Source organism: Meleagris gallopavo, chromosome Z (genome assembly GCF_905368555.1).
Source record: "Meleagris gallopavo chromosome Z, MGAL_WU_HG_1.1, whole genome shotgun sequence".
In the NCBI taxonomy this organism is placed as follows: Eukaryota; Metazoa; Chordata; class Aves; order Galliformes; family Phasianidae; genus Meleagris; species Meleagris gallopavo.
In genome coordinates, this window is record NC_139435.1 from 23,543,888 (window position 1) to 23,552,102 (window position 8,215).

General features: G+C 41.6%; 1 long non-coding RNA gene and 1 other non-coding gene across 3 annotated transcripts; both read left to right on the forward strand.

Annotated features, from left to right (window-relative positions):
- The first annotated feature begins 6,068 nt into the window (after positions 1-6,068).
- On the forward strand, positions 6,069-7,904 carry LOC146542168 (uncharacterized). 2 transcript variants are annotated; one of them, XR_014880358.1, is made up of 2 exons: positions 6,069-7,113; positions 7,649-7,904. It is a non-coding gene; the product is annotated as an uncharacterized LOC146542168 (long non-coding RNA). The 2 variants fall into 2 exon arrangements; XR_014880357.1 differs by having other exon boundaries at positions 6,069-6,836.
- LOC116217577 (small nucleolar RNA SNORA47) lies at positions 7,299-7,427 on the forward strand. The gene has a single exon (XR_004162270.1). It is a non-coding gene; the product is annotated as a small nucleolar RNA SNORA47 (small nucleolar RNA).
- Positions 7,905-8,215: the final 311 nt, after the last annotated feature.

Below are 8,215 nucleotides of genomic sequence, written 5' to 3' on the forward strand. Positions count from 1 at the left end.
TTATAAAAGGATTAACATATTATAGATGGATGCTTAGTAGGCTTTTATTTCTCAGTAACACATAAAGCACTTAAATCATGTTGTTAGACCAAAGTCCATGCCAGGCTCAGAATGAAGAAAGGCTGCTATGGACACATTCTCTTCAGATAAATACGAAGATGGATTTCACTTTTTTTTTTTTTTTTTAAGTCAAAGAGAAGACTGAAGAGAAACACCATTCTAGCTCTGTTTCCGCGGGAAGAATGTATGCTGCACAACAGTCAGCATTACTCAGCAGAAAACTGGGCAAGAACTCAGAGAGATGTGAAGTCAGAGAAGAAATGGAAAACCTAATAACCGGAGATAAATTAGAAGTATCATTTAGAAAAATTAAATTTCCTAGTTAGTTCTAGTTATTCTCATAGAGTGCACTGAAATGAAATGCAAAACAGGGAGTCTGGCTCCATTAAGATGCACAGTATGGAAGACAAATAAAATTGCATGAATTCATTTGAATTTGAAAAAGTCTTCAGCAAAGTAAAAGCACCTCTAACCTTTGCAAAACGTTTTACTGGCAGAGCCTGAGAGAAGTAACGACAACAGTATAAAGTGAAAAGTTAAGAAAGCAACAAGTGTTTCAAAATTTACCATTTAGCCTAGAGAGTACTTGAAGATACGATCCGGCCTGAAACTTACCTGATCCATAAGGTGAGCCCTACCTGAATGAACCAACAACTTTGCTAGGCTGAGGGAAGAAATGCGTAGGCCTCTCTTCTAATCTAAGGAAAACCAGGTCTTTTTGCTGCTGACCACAGACTAGACAAGCAGCAGCACTTCCAGCTGCCATGGCAGTTATGAAGGGTGTTCCTGACTCAACTCTCTGTAACAGCCCATGTCAGGTCAGTGCCTGGGAGATACTGTGCAGGTATACTGATTACAACCTGCATTGCAAGGCTATGCTGCAGATAAAGCAATCTCTGCATTTCGCGCTCCTGTAATAATCTTGCTGCCCTAGAGGAATCCAGCAATAATATGTCAGCTAATGCACAACTGCTTTTGACAAGATACAATAATAGGAAATACAGGGGAGATTCGGTCATGAGAAAGGGACAATTTAGCCACACTGTAGATAAGTCACATTGTGATTTTCAAGATCAGAATCTGGTCAAAATACTTCTATGTGGGCTGTAAATCTCTCTTTGAAATTTGAACAGCCCAAGGTCGTTAAGATCTTTGCTTTTTACTTCCGTGACTGCAATACAGTAGGACACTGGTCATGTGCAGATTAGAGCCTCTGAATCTTTGCTTTTAACATCAAAGCACTTAAAAAGTGGTGCTTAAGGAATCAACAATTCTTGAAAACTGTCGGTGCTTTATTCCTTTACCTTGAAATAAAAAGATTCAGTTATTGGTACCACATGCTGCAACATTTTCAGATTTACTCTTCTGAGTTACTATTTGTACTGCTGCAGCGCAGGCAGTGCAGGGCAAAGAATATGGGAATCTTAATGGTGAGAAGAAGAGATGGTCAAAGAAAGACCATGGGATTTTTGGGGCAGGTCAGAAAGTATGAAGAGGAGTTGTGAGTGGAGAAATGGGATGGTAAAACTTCTGATTCGCTTGCTTGCATGCTAAGTATGTTAATTCCTGCGCTCTGAAAGCTGTACAGGGGTCCTGAAGTGCACAGAGCATGAGAATACAATTATACATTAAATTATAAAGCAAGAAAACTCCATTGAAAGAACACTGTTAGCATCATGCAGTGAAGCACCGAGTAGCCGGAATCCTCATAAATGTTTGGGCAACTGTAGTTCTTTGTTACACCCAAGGGCCTGAGTGCAATGTCAACAATGCACTCATCATACTGATTTGTATGTGATGCAAGCATCAGATTGTTCCAAGTATTTAGAGCTTGGGATATAGTTTTCTTATTAACACTAGTGTAAAATCCAAGTAACTATATTGAACTTAGGTGAGGCACTGTCATAAAAAAATTGATGCAGGCATCACTGAAGTTATATTCTTATGTAACCAACAGGAACTTAAAGCAGCAAGAAGCTGGTAAAAAACACCAGTATGAAAGCCTGGTGCTATCCTCACTTTGCAGAAAATGATTTTTGTTCCAAATGAGCCTTATAAAGTACAAAATATGCTTTTAAAAATCATTGCTAATAGTGAGCTAGAGTTGCTGAAACCTGTAAAAAATCACAAGACTGCAGCTGTCAGAGCTACAGCCTTTAAGGCTCTGTGCTATTTCTAACAGCATGTAAAGGAATTTAAACCTTTAAACCTTAAATATAATCATTCAAATAAGAAAAGCACAATACGAAACGTACAGTGTTTTGAAAATAAGCAGGCATTCTGACATTTACAATACTGCTGCAATTTGGCTGACATTACGATCACACCAACTATCAGTGCAGCTGCCATCCAAAATGCAGAATACAATCAGGGGGTAAACTTCATTTAGGTGAGCAAACATACAATGGATCCTAAATGAGTGACAACAGAAAGATCTTTCTCAGCTAATTGCTGTGATGCAGCATAGACAGTTTGGCAAGAAGTGATGCTGGGAAAGAGCACATCTGAGTTTGTTCTGATGTCTGACAAAAAAAGATTTCTTTCTCTTTGGGTTTTAACAGTTAGGGCACGTGTTCGTGTAGGTTTCTGCACCGACATCCATTCACTCCATTATCCATTTACTATCACTGGACTAAGAGTATTGTAGGCAGAATCATTATCTGAGTGTTAGCATGTGTTCTCTGAAGACAAGGATACATCCCGGTTGAGACTCCTGCCCTTGTAGTTCAGATTCTGTAGACTGTTTTATCCAGCTTCCAAATCCAGACACACTGACCCTATCCATGTCTGCATAACAAAAGCTTCTTCCTTTCAAAGCAAAACAAATAAAAACTGAGTTGAACAAAATGACAAGACTCATTAGTTAAAATCCCAGAAGAAAACAATTTTTTACCTAAATCAGTTGTGGCAGCATTAATAAGCCTGCCAGCTGTTACAGGAGGCCTCTTCAAGCATACTGAGATCTGAAACTTAAAGGTCTCCTGACAGTGCATCTACTCCAGCATTTTTTTAAATTAGCCTTACCTTCAATTAAGCCTTCTTAATCTTTATTTGTAATGCCTGAGGTGATATATCTAGGATTCAACACTTCAGTAGTTCTAATGTTGAATACTAAGATTTGTGACATTACCATTGCCAGGTGCTAGCGTTGTCTAAGGAAAAACAAAAACTTCCATGAATACAGGTAACAGGGCAGCTAAAAAACAGGTAAGGCTCACATCATATTTTTGCAGTGTTTTTCTGTCCCTCGAATTACTTAGTATATACAGCCTCCAGGAAAAACGGCTCACTTTGGTTTTTATAAATGTCTAAGGAAGAACAAACTGTGGCTACCCTATGTGAGAATGATTACAGGTTAAAAACAACATCTGGTTTTCACTCAGTTTCAAGACAAAACAACTAATCGTGTGCAGATTTTGATGCTCAGCATCATGGCAAGCAGATACACAGTTGGAAAAGCAGATAAATCTGAAGAACCCATTCATCTTTTACATGTATTAGTCAAGTCAAAACATACACTGGATATCTCAACACTTTAAAAAAATAAATATTGCAAATTGATCAAAATAGCTATCCTTCAAAAATACAAAAAATATCCTTCAAAAGTATCTCAAAAATTTGAGACTAAAAAAAATATACTGGCATGAAATTATTTTAAAGAACTCAGTTTTCCTCTTGATGTGAACAATTTCCAAGACAGGTCTTTTTTCTATAAAAAGAAAAGATGCCTAAAATGAGCAATCTATATGGTAAACTGAAAAATGGAACAACTGTCACAAAGAAATAATATTTCTCCAAAACATCCCAACTACACTCGCCTTCTCAAAGAGTGCTATGAATAAGCTCTAAAAAGCCAGACAAGGGCTATGATTCATTCTATCTTCAATCAGATCAAGCATAAGAACTCCATTTCCACTGCTTCTTGTTTATTATTTTCACATCCCACAGACCTGCTCTGCAGAAAGGTTAGGAACTCTTTATAATCAGATAACCCACCAAACCAGAGCATCTGCTTTCCCACAGCAAACATGACAAAGATTTCTCTTCGTTGGCATAACTCTGAAGACTTTTCAAAATCACTGAACATAAGACATGCCTCTGAAACACCCCATTGGTATTTTCCCTGATGCTGCCTTTGCAGAGGATCAGTGTACCTTCATCACAATTACTAATTGCCTACAGGTAAAGGATTCCATTCTGACTTGCCCTGGAGCAAAGTCTGATAACACCAGGAGTTTGCAAAACATCAGGTGATGGAGAATTGCTCCTTACAGAAGTACGTGACAATATTTTAAAAAGTCAGATCTACCCACTACTGTGCAACTTACTTGTGCATTGTGCATTGTATTCCTTTTTTCTTTCAACTGATCATTTCTTTGTTATTCTGTGCAGAGGAACACAGGACTTGCTGACCTGCAGGAGAGTGCTGTGCACAGCACAGTGGTGGCACAAACTGCTTTGGGGAAGGTCTGTTGGAGTTCTCTTCTGACCTTTCAAATCCAAAGGCTGGTTTTTACACTAAAGAACAAAAGTTTTTCTAAAACTCCTGTTTAACACCTATCATTCAAACTCTTAACACTTACCCTCTTGTGCATCTGAATCCTTACCTCAACAGTAACTGACAGAAGTGAACAGGGTAGGCTGGATGGCAGGTTATCTAGGTCTTCAACTGACCTCTCTAATTCAAGATATTCATTTTTCTCGATATTTTGAGTTCAAGAGTTCTCTATGCCTCTTCAGATATGTCTATGGCCTCCATACATACAGTATCCAAACACAAATCAGATCTTTGTGGCACATTCTGTGATTGAAGAAGTATTATTTTTCCCACTGAGGAAATAAAGAGTCAAAAGGAAATTCACAGAGTCCCAGAATCGTTGAGGTTGACATGGATCTCTTGGTCCATCTGATCCAATCCCTGCTCAAGCAGAGACCCAGAGTAGGGTGCCCAGACCAATGTCCGGGAACTTTTGTTCCAAGGAACAGCCTCTGGGCAACATGTACCAGTGCTGCAACACCAGCACAGCAGAAATGCCTCCTTGTGTTCAAAGGAAGCCTTCTGTGTTCAAGTTCGTGTCTACTGCCTCTTGTCCTGGTACATGGCATCTCTGAGAAGAGACTAGCTCCATTTTCTTCGCACTGTCCTTTCAGATATTTATAGACAATCATAGAATGACTTGGGTTACAAGGGACCTTACCCAGTCCCAACCCGATTCCATGGGTGGGGATGCCACCCACCAGGCCAGGCTGCCCAGTGCCCCACTACACACGGCCTTGAATGCCTCCAGAGATGGGGTATCCACAGCTTCTCTGAGTGACATGTTCTTGTACCTCACCACCCCCTGAGTAAAATCTTTCTCCCTAATATCTAACCTAAATCTCCCTTCTTGTAGTTTGTAGCCGTTCCCCCTTGTCCTGTCACTGCACCATTTATTACAGTAAAATGTTGATCCCCCTCCTGCTGGTAAACTCCCTTCAAGTACTGGAAGGCTGCAGTGAGATTTCCCTGGAGCCTTCTTTTCACCAAGCTTAACAAGACCAATTGCCTCAACTTTTCTTTTTAGGAGAGGTGCTCCATCCCTCTGATGATCATCTCTCTGGTCCTCTTTTGAGTTCACTCCAACAGCTCTGCATGCCTGCTGCTGTGGAGGCCCCAGGACTGGATGCAGTACTCCAGATGCATCCTTACAAAGGCAGAGTAGAAGGGGACAATCACCTCCCTCTCCCTGCTGGCTACCCGTTTTAATGCAGCCTAACTGCTGCCCTTCTCGGCTGCAAGCACACAATGCTAGCTCAAGTCCAACATTTTGTCCATCAGGACCCTTTACTCCTTTTCCACAGGGCTGCTCTCATTGAGTTCTTCTCCCAGTCTGTTTTACTCTTAACTGTGATTGCCAAAGAGATCTCCAAGCTTCATCTTGTTCCAGCTCTCTCAGCCTTTCCTCACAGAAGATGCTTCACACCTTTCCTCACCCCTCTACTAGACTGTTTTCAATACATCTATGTCTTTCTTGCACTGGACACTGGACTCCAGGTGTAGCCTGGAGTTAAAGAACTGTTCTTATAATACTGATACATAGTAAGCCCCATTTAAAATCACTGAACATCTTAGAGCCTAATTCTGTCCTGCTGTATTACACACTGAACAAAAAAGATGGGAGGTTGAAAAACCAAACCAGTGACCAGTGCAATGGCAGTAAGTCAAGCATGAAAGCTTTATTAAATCAGCCGTTTTTTTTTTGTTTTTTTTTTTGTTTTTTTTTTTGTTTTTTTGTTTTTGTTAGAGATGTTGCTGATCCCTGAGCAGGCTGAGGCTCTCCGCTTGCCTGTGCTGGCTGCTGCCTGTCGTTTCCCTCAGAATCATTCCTGGGACTCCACTCATTCTTCTCAGGATAATATTTGATCCTAAATGTTCAAAACCCCATTTAGATGCATATTTTTAACACAGCAGTCTGTGCTTCCTGTTTCCTTCAGCGGCCGCGTGCCCTGGGCGCTGCCACCCTCCTCCTGCTCCGTCAGCTGCCGCCCACCCCGACCAGCACGCACGGAGTAAAAGCGCAGCACTTCGCCTTCGGCTCCTCCTCCTCTTTCCTCTTCCTCTTCCCCTTCCCCTTCCTCTTCTCGCGACCGCTGCCTCAGAGGCCTCACGGTCAAGCTCCGCAGCCCACCGCTTTAAGACTCTTCAAACCAGTGGGGCCTCGCCCATGGCCTGCGGCCCTGCTTCGGGCTCCCCCGCGCGGAACGGACGGACAAGATGGCTGCGGCCGCGTGGGGAGGTAAGGACGGCCCGCGGCGGGAGGGGCGGCCCGAGCGGCAGGCACAGCGCTGCGCGGGAGCGACCGCGGCTCGGCAGACCAAGCCTTCGTCACTTAACAGAGTTCAGAGCCCCTGGGGGCTTAACCCCATGGCTTTCATTCGGCGATGAACGTGCTCGGCGTTTTTACTTGACTGCTGAGGTGTTCAGCACTGAAGATAGGAACGTATTGCACTTAAGTCTGTTTTAGATTCCCAAGTACGTTTGGAAAACTGGCACTTTGCAAAATTCCCTGTTAGGTCTGTATAAACTATTTTGTTTATATAAAGCTGTTACTGTTCTTAATGGCTTTAAGATTACACGCACTGGCAATATTACTTTATATACACAGTAAACTGCTAAAATGTTTGACTCTGGCCATGCAGAAAAGTAGTTTTGCCTGTGTGGTGATTGTAGCGCAAGTTGGAAGAGCTGACAGGATGTCTGGAGGACTGAGAAGGTAAGACAGTTTAACTCGATGCTGTATCTTACTGGTTACGGCCTCCGAAATTATAACGGTGCAAAAGCAACTCATGTTTCCCTGCTCACGTGAGGGAAAGCGATACTGCATTTGCACATAAGGCTGGAATGCCACAAAAGGCTCCTACCCTATTCGTTTTTAAACTTACTAAGGGGTGATTAAGGTAGGGGATAAGAGCCTTACTTAGCTCAGTGTGCGTCTTTCTACTCAATAAAGCTACACAACTGCTTGATGAGGATTAGTCATACCTTATTTTTCACTTTTTTTCTGAACAACGCTGTGTATTAATGGAACTGTTTTTCCTGTTTCCCCAGGCAGCACCAAGAGATAATGGAATTTGTCACTGTCATGCCAGCACTAAACTGAGACTAGGCTTCAAACTTTTATACAAAAATTATTTGTTGAAAAAGGAAGCTTCTGCACTACCAAAAGGAAACGTCTGTGAAGTGCTGGACTGGGAGGCTGTGCATGTGTCTGAAGGAATTAACTTCACAAATTTGACAGAACGCAAACTCAAATCTTTTAACATTGTATTTTGCTTAGCAACAATAAAATAGTGACTGACTTTTACCAGAGGTGTGACTTTGGTCACTGGGGAGAGAGGTAAGGTAAGGTTCAGCTGAGGTACCCACAAAATATGTTCTTTTCAATATAAAACATACATGAAAACTGTACAGATCAACTTTTTCCTTTTTTTAAAAGACACTCAGCAAACTAAAAATTACTGTATGAGCGTTTAATATGGAACCATGCTTTCCTCAGCTAGATGACCTCTGAAAAGATGAAGTTGTAATTCATAGCTGTAGCTAAAACTGTGAAAGAACAGCTACTTAAAAAAGCAAGCGGTGAACTGACTTTAATGAACCAATACTGCTGCAGGC